Here is a 10,635-nt window from a genome sequence, read left to right as displayed (position 1 = left end):
TTCGAGAGTTTTCAGAACGTTCTCAAAACATAAAGAGTATTCAATTGAGGGTTTTAGCCTGCAATAATCTTTTACGCCATTTCGAGTTCCATAATAAATTCATAAAGTTATTTAGTTTAGTACCTAGTCGTAAAAAAGTTTGTAGATGCACCGTCGAATCGATAATTGCAGTTTACGATGGATGCAAATTACAGAAGTTATTAGGAGTAGGTACGTATAACTATTGTAACATTAATAATAAATACGAGTATAAAAAGCACTACTGACGGTTCAAGCAAAAGAAATTCGAACATAAAAAGTATTTTATGCTTCTATTGTTATTTATTACTGTACTCTTACACGTAGGTGCATACAGTGGCGGCTCGTGATTGTTATGTTACACAATAATGCACTAAAACACCTTTGTAAATAGAAAAAATAGATTAGTGTCATGTCAAAAAAAGGAAATTCTCCAAAATTGATTACTATAATGTTCAGACAGAGTGTCTAACTCATATTCCAGTTTGCATCTTTTCTTCTTAAGTAAAAATTAAGAAATGAAAACAGAAATAAACTAGGTAGTATACTTCATTTACTTTCTCTAGCGATGTGCTTCTTCCAATGTGTTGGATGCGCGCTGGCAAAATCGAAGATAGGGAGAAAAAAGATCAATATACTCTAGACTCTTGTTCATTAAACATACTTTCCATACAGTACCTGCCAAGTTTTGTTTAATCATAAATAGAAGTGCGACTCGAAAACAAGCGTTAAAGCCTTTAATATGTCGTCAAATATAAATAAACATCTCGTTGATATTTTCAGTAGTAAATGGTATAATAGCAGCACATTTGAGCAATGCAATTGTAGTGGATAAAGTGAAACGACATTTAAACTATTACTAAAAAGCAGATTGTTTGACAAGACAATTTAAACATAACATTTGAACAACAATATTAACTATTTTACTAATTTAAAAGTTTTTGTAAGTAATTTAATAAATATTTCAGTGTTTTTACCACCTTAATTCTCCCATGCATTCAAAGCCAAGGTGTACATACTTATTAAGCAATATTAGCTCATTTTTGTTAAGTATTCTTAAACCTGAACACAACCATAAAGAATTTAATTATTTATTATGTATTCAACATTATGTAAACATACAATCTGTAAGTTGGTGAAGGAGTACAGCTGTCAATTACTCCAATCTCATCGTCAGAATAATAAAAATAAACTATTAAAGAATTCTTTGTATCAATCCCTTTTCGGAAGCGATTGGTCTTCGGCAGCAGAAAACACACTACTTATAACTACTTATTAGTACTTAAAAGTGTAAACAAATAGAATGCTTTTCAATTCTTTTATTAATACAAATAAATAGTTATAGGTACATATTTTCCATTTCTTTCCTTTAATCAAGATAAGAATACCCGTCTTATTTACCCCCTATAAAATCATCGTTTTACCTTCCGTTGTGAAGCATTTTCATCTACAAAACCTACCTTGAGAAAGGCTCACAACAGGCGGCGAAACGTTGATGTTGCCTTTATATTGCTGTAAATAAACGTTGTACTCTTATTGGCTCTGATTTTTATTTATTTATGTTATTGCAGGGAAAATATAAATGGCAACTTTACGAACAAAATTGCAAGATTGCTGTTACGTTTACCATTTGGCATTTATCTTTGGTCTATTTGTCTTTTTGAAGTTATTAATTTTATACTACCTCAATAAATACTGGTAAAAAATTGATTTTTTAAGAACGAACGTAGTAGTAGAGTTAATTTCAACAAAAATACCGAAGCAATTGAAGCTACGGCAAACTATTTTATTACAAAATAATCAGAAAGCAATTTTCTTAATTATATAATAAACAAAATGCCCCCTCATACAGGTGTCGTCCACCACTGTGTACATGTAATACATGCAAACCTATAAGTATATACATATTTTCAGTGGCAATTAAGTTACAACGTGTTTACGCTCGTAAAACGGAGACTTAACAATTACTCACGAAAATGCATTTTTTTCTGTTGAAATTGTAATAAACCATATTGAAAGAAAGTCACGTTGAGGCTGTTAGCAGAACCGAAAAAAGGTTTAAGCGAGCGAATACAGACTGCACATGTACCTATATAGGTGAGTATTCGCACTACCAGGTACTACCTGCCTTTGACAACCCGCTAGTAGGCCATAAACCAAAGTGACACCTTTCCAGCTGCTCCTTTTGAAATCTTAATTCAGGTGACCAACTGCCGAGCTGGATTTCTTTTTGAAACGAACAAAGGCAAATTACCCGCAAGGAGGCGAGAGAGGGCAAAATGGACATCAGGGACAAATGCAGAATGAAATGTAATTTATTTTAAATAAAGACGAAAGAATTACCGTGTCAAATCAAAACGTGCAAAAGAGAAACTTTAAAGGTTTTGAAATGGACGAACAGAAGACTTTAAGTCGTGTAAAATGTCCAATACTCAGAACTATTGTACTGCCTCCAATAATAATTAATATTCTTTTCTGGCTTGGTTAAGTTATTATGTATAAAAATAAAGAATCTGGACATATATACATAAAATTTCTACAAATGTATTGTTTATGTCCTAGCCTATTTTCTATCTTTTAAAGTAAATTCTAACATAGGATTGTTAAGAATTTGACTTTACGCTATTGTCTTTTTATCGTCATAATCATCATAAGACCATCAGACTAGTTGGAAACGTACATCCGCTGTTTGCTATCCTGACCCAATCCTTTTGCACCATTTCCCTAAAACTAGAAAATCCCACTTCCCTAACTACTTGTTCCTTCCTCCAAAATATCTCTAACCAATCCTTGATGTCTTAGAACGTGCCCCATCATCCTGTCTCTCATTTTCCTTATTAACTTTCACAGCGCCCGTTTTACCAACTCAAGTTGTAGTTATAGGGTAATCGGGTGACTGAGAGCTTGGGCCTGTGATTGGCATACACGTTAAAAATGATTTCCGAGGTATAGAACTCCATACATCTTTTATGTCGTAGTGAACTCATTTTCTTGAAGGTTGACAATCATCACTTTAGACGCGGCTGCTTTAAAAAGTTTTCAGGTTTCGCAACTATGAGATTCTTCTTCTGTCTATAATGCGTTTACTCTGGATTATCAACTGTAGAATTCCTTTCTTCCCTCTCATAATATGTCCCAGATATTCCAGCTTACGACTGTGCTAACAACTTCTCTTTCTTGCCCAAGTGTCTCAGAACCTCTGCATTTGTTCCTTTATTCATCTTTGATAAACTGTGGATTCCGTCAAAAAAACTTTTGGGTGTTTTATTCCCACCAGCTACTAAAGCTGATGGGCAGGCAGTCACGCCGAAGGGTAGGGCAGAAGGACTTCTTCAGCAACAACCTCTCTTTCCTTGCCCATGCGTCTCAGAACCTTATTAGTTCCTTTATCCATTTATGATGAACTCTGGATTCCATCCCAAAAAAAAACCTTGTGGTGCTTCATTTCCACTAGCTACTAATACTGGTGAATCCGGCAGTCTCTCCGGATTACGCCGAAGGGTAGGGCAGAATTCCCTCTTCAGCATCTTTTTAGAAATCGTTGGAATGGATGGGCGTTGGTTGGGATGAGAAAGATGAGACGGGCGAATTGAAAACAGAAGAGAGAAAAGATTATCGGTGAAACATTACCCACGAACCAACATCTTGCTAAGTGATTCAAGGCAGCCGCAGAAAAGTTTGGATTAGTGCTCAAACTCGGAATCGAGCCAGTATCCACCCTAATGCTAAACAAGTGTCTAAACCTCTAGGTCATACCGTCTACCATACACATAATAATCATATCTTCAGCTTCTGATTCTGTCAATCTTACTCAGAACATATGATCGGCCGCTAATCCTGGATAATCCAAAATACTTTCTCATCGTGATTTGGGATTTGGAAACGCCATAAAGGAGCATACTATGGGAAAACTTACACAAATCGCATGAATGGATTTTCTTGAAAGTATATTTACTGCTAATCGTTGCATTTCCAACTTGCAAGTTCTAAATAGTAGATAGGTACCATGTAGCTACACAATTCAGAAGCAGTTGAGAAAACCCGACGCTCCGCTTACGCTGCATACCACACGATAACTTCGGTAAACGTCGGCTAACTTTGCGATTCCGAACGTATACGACAGCTTCAGCAGTGAGTGGAATGCTATTTCATTACTTCCCAAATGCTTCAGTTTGTGTGGAGATTTCGGTTTGGGAGATTGTCTGACGTCTGTTCGTGACATTGCGTATTTTTTTTGAATAAAAAGCTTTTTCTTTTTTGTTGACCCGATGCGATCGGTATACTAGAGTGTATATGTTTAGTTTAGTGCTTGGTGTGCTTATCGAAAAGGAAAACTTTTAAACAACTTCAACTGCAAAGGATTTGTTTCCATGCTTTGTTAGAGGAATTGAATTGAGAGTGCTGCCTGGTGAGGATTACATAGTAACTTACTACATACATGCATACGTCTATACATGTTCAGTTACACAGTACGTTGTTTTTGCTTATTTACGTATTCCATTAATGACTCAAAGCTAATAATAAAAGGATTTTGCCAATTACGTGATAAATTGATTGTCAGGTTGAACGGATTTCTTAGAAAAAGTTTGCACTTGTAACAAGTGCAGTTAATACGGATGGAGTCATACGACTGTTTGCGAAGTTAGTCACGGGTTATAATAATAAGTTTACTACAATGAGACCTGCAATTCTAGTAAATCTAAGAACAACCGACTCTGTTTGAAACAGACATATATGGGCTCCATACATCAATGTTTTATGATCTGCCAGGGAATCAAGAGATAGAAGTACCCAGATGATGCATACAATATTACATAAAATGTATTTCAAACACTTTTTGTTTGTCAATAGTTAATATTTTTTATCTTAAGTACTGCTGAATAAATTAGTGATAGATACATTCGAATCCGTAAACAGAAATGAATATGTTTAAAAGGAGGATGACCTTTAGGATCATACATCCACAGTTATTTACCATACAACGAAATTTAGGAATAGATTCATATGTAACATTTATATCTGTCTTTAAATGTGAAGTTTAAATAGGTGGCCATTACACATCATAATTATGTAAATTGTTAACAATTACATCATGGTAGTATTTGCGCAACAGAAGGTAACCGAATGCTTACAGGTGGCGTACTTTCCTAGGTTCCAAACTACGTACCTATCTTCACGAAAGAGAGCATTCTATGAAATCGAAATTATTATAACTGTACCTACTGAGTATCTTTTATAAGCAGTTAATCGTTGTTTATCTACCTGCCGCCAATAGAGGAACTAGGTATATTTGAGAGCAGTGAGTCTCAAAAAATCCAATTTGTATCTCTGTACCTACCTATTTGTACTTAATAAACATACAAGTACAGTAACAAGACAGTATTACAGATAACAAAAGAAGTTGTGGAACTGTTCGATCAATGTTAATTATTTGTTAAAAATATATTATCAATGACAGAATCGTGTATAAAAACGTTATGTTACAACGCCATCGCCTTATTTCATAAGCTCAATCAACTATAACCAACCCAAAAAACTATATATGTACAACCCTGAACGGTATTGGTGAGTCCAATTTGACCCAAACCATTTTCCATCTAATGTATTTAAGGAATTAGACGCGATAACTCACTACCCTGTCAGGATTCTCTTTCCGCTGCATATCCTTTCTTATATGGAGAAGTGTTTTAGTGGATAATTGTTTCAGTTTATGTTTGTCGTAGGGCTGGTACACATGTTTTGGGTTAAACTAAATAATACCAGCTGCTATTATCTACTTAACATGCGCCGCTTTTTAAAAATGTTCTGATATATCCCAATGGAAAATATTCTAAACAATTTATCTGATGTAAGGATAATGAGAGACTCCCGGAGGTTGAAACTCAAGAAAATAATAGCGATTTGAGTGATGCACAATTGATTCCAAATGAGACATCGAAGATGAAGGAGAAGCGTTACCCTCCCATCAAATCAAGGATAACACTTTATAGAAAAAGCAGGTACAAGTGGTATCAGTACATCCTGTATTTTTGAGAACAGGAGCTTTAAAATATACTGAGAGGTTTGACCTAGGGTTAGATTTTAATCGAATAAAAATCGCATTGGGTGACCTACCATCAGGTAACCATAAGTTTGTCTAATTGTAATTTAATTGAATTTATTTAAACAAGGAAGATTTGTACAAGGTATTCGCGTAGGAAATACATAAAAGAATGCAGAATAACACGAATCATATTCCTCAAGTAGGTTCCCTGCATGCTGCCATTCGGCTTTACCTGTCTACATGATGTCGCCCGGTATTTGTTATTCTTGTGATTATTTAATATATCTGGCGTCACCATGAACCGAGATCCTTCACAGTATATTTGATGTTTGCCTAATCGAATGATGATCAAAGGATCATGATCTTTATGAAAAACTCATAAACTATATTTCACTTCAATTTTATTGTCGAATTCCTCCAACGGTACATACTCCATGAGATCCACTTGCAACACTTCCCCCTGTACATAAATGTAGTCAGGATCTTTACTGTTCGAACCGAGCAACATGGCCTAGAAGTTTATACCATTGCTTAGTATACGGAAGGACATCGGTTCGATTCCGGGTCCGTCTGTCCCGATTTAAGGTTTTTGTGGATTCTTTGGATCACTTAGACAAATCCTGGGGCAATAATATTTCACAAATAATCTTTTACTCTCGCCTGTCCTCATTTCGTCTGTTTCATCTTGCTGGTTCCAACCATCACTGACCTATTCCCACGATTCCTATAAGTAGATTTAAGAGGACCTTCTACCATAGTCCATAGGGACTGTCCGTCCACCAGCATTAGTAGGTGGTGGGAATGAAACACCCAAAACTTTTTAGTTGAAAACATGGTTTTACACTGCTGCAATTGTGAATAGTGACATTTTTTGTTGAACTTTGCCGTTAGAAGTTTGAGGGTGAATACATCTCTCATAAAAAGTCTGACCTTGCCCTTAATGGATGAGCAAATAGAGCAACGATACGATTATCAACATCTACCACAACAATTTAAATCAAAGAATTCCTAAAACTTGGTGAAGAATCCCGGCGGCAAGGAATGAGCAAGAATTATCCCTAAAAAGGAGGGCGGTGAATCTATCCACTGTGTCGAAAACACTCCACATTCTGCATTATGTAACAAAAGAAATTTTAAAAACATCTTGTGTAATCAATGTAGATGCCCAATAATTTCTTTTGTAGTTCAGATCGTGGATCCTACAGTCTATTCCTTTGCATAAATGTTTATTTCATTTCTTCTATACATAGCTATTCAGATTTAGTTTATTTCTGAAGTATTAATTATTTTTATTATTGCCAAAGAATATGAGACCAACTTTTTTATATTATTTCCTCTTAATAGTTGTATTTTTGAGTTGTAATAAATTGTGATATTTTTTATGGAAACGTCTCTTATTTCTAAGGAATCTTTTCCAATTAGATGAAAAATAAATTTCTCCCCCACACTAAAATCCTAGATCAGCATACTAGTTGAGTATTAAATAAAATGGAGCGATTGTTTCAATTTTTATTTTTGTTGTTAGTTATGACATAGGTAGGGGTGCCGTTTGCCATAATGTATGTACATTGCTCAATATATTCCGATAATTGGAGTCTTTTAACACCGTTTGGGGCACCTACAACCAAGCATATCCAAATAGGAATTGTTGATTTCTCTAGTGCATTCATTTCCATGTGGTTGTTGTTCGTTCATTTCGGAAATTACGTGATTACACACTTCTTCAATGTTGCTTAATCGATCACGCTCTTCATCTAACAATGGTTTCGATAAATCGTCATTTTCATCAGATTGTGGACCTCCTCTAGCGTTTTGTTGATGGTCTTCAGTTTTAACATTTCCAGTCACATTTGTAGTGCCTTCTCTAGAAGATTTTCCTGCACCAGAATCAACATCACAATCAAGATCATTCGGATTACATTCCGATCCTTCGTTATCTTCTGGTTTTTTCGTTTTCGTCGTCACACCGAAAAGTTTCCTTTTGGGTGCAATTGTTAAAATTCCAGCAATAACTGCGACCGCAGCTATGCCATAAAAAACGAACTCGCCGCACAACGGACCTATACTTAATAGGCAATACATTTTTGGTAGTTTTTATTAATTAAAATAAAATTACACAAACAACAAAAATTTGACACAGATTAATTTGATGTTTTGTTTAGTGACAATATCACACGTATCTGATTTTGTAATTGATCACAGTAGTGTACTAATAAATCATACTCAAATTAGACCACCCTAAATAGAGAAATATCGATCGAGCTGTTTTTGATCAATATTTCTTGATATAGACTTTTATACTTGCTTATTAGTGTTATTTAGTGAGAAAACTTTTTTGCGCTATCAAAACTGCTTAAAAAAGTGTGCATATGCAAATAAAGTTGTTACATTCTTTAATATTTCGGCAGAAATATCTTGTAAATAAATCAATCGGTTAAGGTACGATCCACAGTAATTATTTGTTAATGTTTGTAAAGCACAAACAGATAGTTGAGTACCAAATCTCGATTTCACTAGGAATTCGAATGTCATTTCAAAAAAAAAAAAACTTTTCGAAACTTTTCGTCAACAATATTCTTGAACGATTTTGGTGAGATTTACAGCATTCGGCGTATCTTTTGAGCTTTAGCTATGATTTTAAGACGTCGAGATCTAATGAATACTTGATTTTCGAAAATCGTCCTGAAATCAATAACTTACCCATTTTGAAAAATTAGTGGTTTTTGTAGCGGAAAATCTTATCTTACTTTTTTATCATATTTTGGAAAAAAGCATTTAATTTCTTATAAATAAACGTTTAGGTATGAAAAACGTGGTGTATGCCAATATCGCCAGCAGTTAGTTTCCCCGCTACTGACTTCGATAGGAATATAAAGCTGACCGGTCATGGTCAGTTGCGCGCGAACAGGCCCGGTTTTTTCTTTCATTTTTACTCTTTTTGCTAGCCATATTCCTCTCTGTAATAGTATAATTTCAAATTGTTCGTGAACGTTTAGCTGAATATTATTACCGTTACTACTTGATAGCATTTCTGGTCAGATCGGAACACCATAAGGACACTTGATACATGCCTAGACGTTAGTTACAGTAATGAATTATAGTGGACGCACAATTAACCCTGCATATTGAGGGTAATCGCTGAGCAGTTGACTACTTGAAATTGTAGCTGACTGGTGCACTGCTATCCGTTGCCCAAAAAATTTTTAACTTTAAAGAAAAAAAGAACTGAAGTGCAAATTACGTGAATTAAACTAGTCGCAGTACCTAATGTGGACTCCATAAGGCCCTATAAGACACACAAAGAGGTGTCTAATACCTTGTTTTATTCGCACATGATCTTGAATGCAGCATTAGACTCCCATAAGGAAAAATGGTTGACTTTAGGAGAATAAAAATCGCACTGTGTGCCCTACCATCAAATAACCGTAAGTTTGTCTTTCGTATTTTTTTGTAAGATTTGTTAGATTTGCCTCATTGAATAAATGAAATAATGAAATACTCATAAAGCATATTTCACTTCAATATTATTGTCGAATTCCTCTAATGGCACATGCTAATGAGGTGTGTCCCCTTTATACATAAATTGTAGTCAAGATCTTCACTGTTCGAACCGAGCAACATGGCCTAGAAGTTTATACCATTGTTTAGTATTCGGAAGGACATCGGTTCGATTCTGGGTCCGTCTGTCCCGATTTAAGGTTTTTGTGGATTCTTTGGATCACTTAGGTAAATTCATTGCTTATCATTCGGGGACGACTCCAGTTCAATTCCCAGTCCGTCTGCCTTGGTACAAGTTTTTATATAGTTTCTCAGTAATAATGGAATTCCTAGGACAGTAATATTTCTCAGATCCTCCTTCACTCTCTTCAGCCTTCAATTCTTATTTCAGCCAATTCTCACTGATTCCCACACGTCCACAAGGAGACTGAAGAGGACCCATTAGTTTTTTCCCTTTTTCGGCGCTCCACACTATCTCTTCTGTTCTAGTCTTCACACCCGTGAACCTCCGTTCGGTTTCGCAATCCTTCACCTTACAGATTCCCTAAACCACTAACAATCGATATGTCTACTACTTTTTACCACTATGTAAAAAGATAATTAATTCTAATTCCTCGAAGTAAAAGCCTTTTACAAGGTGTACAATTATATTAAAATAAAAATTGAAACATATCTAAATGAAAATGTAGCTTTTATACAATTAAAATATCGTAAATAATGAAAAATGGCAAAGGCTCAACTCGAAAAGCAAAAGTCGAGAACTTAAATTATTTACATTCGTACTTTTAAGTATATCTGCCTACTACAATTAAAGAATGAACCGAAAGCTATCTTGATGTTCCTGCTCGAGTAAAAAGAAAAAAGCGTATTTAATTTTCTCAATTTAAGTCGATTTTGAAGAGGACCGAAATGTACAGTAACGAAATAGAAGCGAGTAGTACGTACTCTCCTGCCGCTCTACTTCTCTTCACATTTTAGTCTCCCCTTCATTCAATTCCCCCAAAGTATAATTTATAACGATCAATCTACTGTCCTATAGCATACCACTCTCAATGTAACGAGAAAAGTCGAACAAA

At 35.1% G+C, this 10,635-nt stretch overlaps 1 protein-coding gene across 2 annotated transcripts in view; it reads left to right on the top strand.

Annotated features, from left to right (window-relative positions):
* Nucleotides 1-4,176: 4,176 nt before the first annotated feature.
* Nucleotides 4,177-10,635, top strand: part of LOC108742072 (chondroadherin-like) — a 40,697-nt gene continuing 34,238 nt past the window's right edge. Inside the window, exon 1 of one of the 2 annotated variants that reach the window (XM_018477088.1) lies at nt 4,177-4,426. The gene's annotated coding sequence lies outside the window, so the exon portion shown is untranslated. Of the gene's footprint in view, nt 4,488-10,635 lie in introns of both variants that reach the window. The other variant, XM_018477089.1, reaches the window with a different exon arrangement.

Source organism: Agrilus planipennis, unplaced genomic scaffold, assembly GCF_000699045.2.
Source record: "Agrilus planipennis isolate EAB-ADULT unplaced genomic scaffold, Apla_2.0 scaffold261, whole genome shotgun sequence".
Classification (NCBI taxonomy): Eukaryota; Metazoa; Arthropoda; class Insecta; order Coleoptera; family Buprestidae; genus Agrilus; species Agrilus planipennis.
This window is presented reverse-complemented; position numbering and strand designations above follow the sequence as displayed.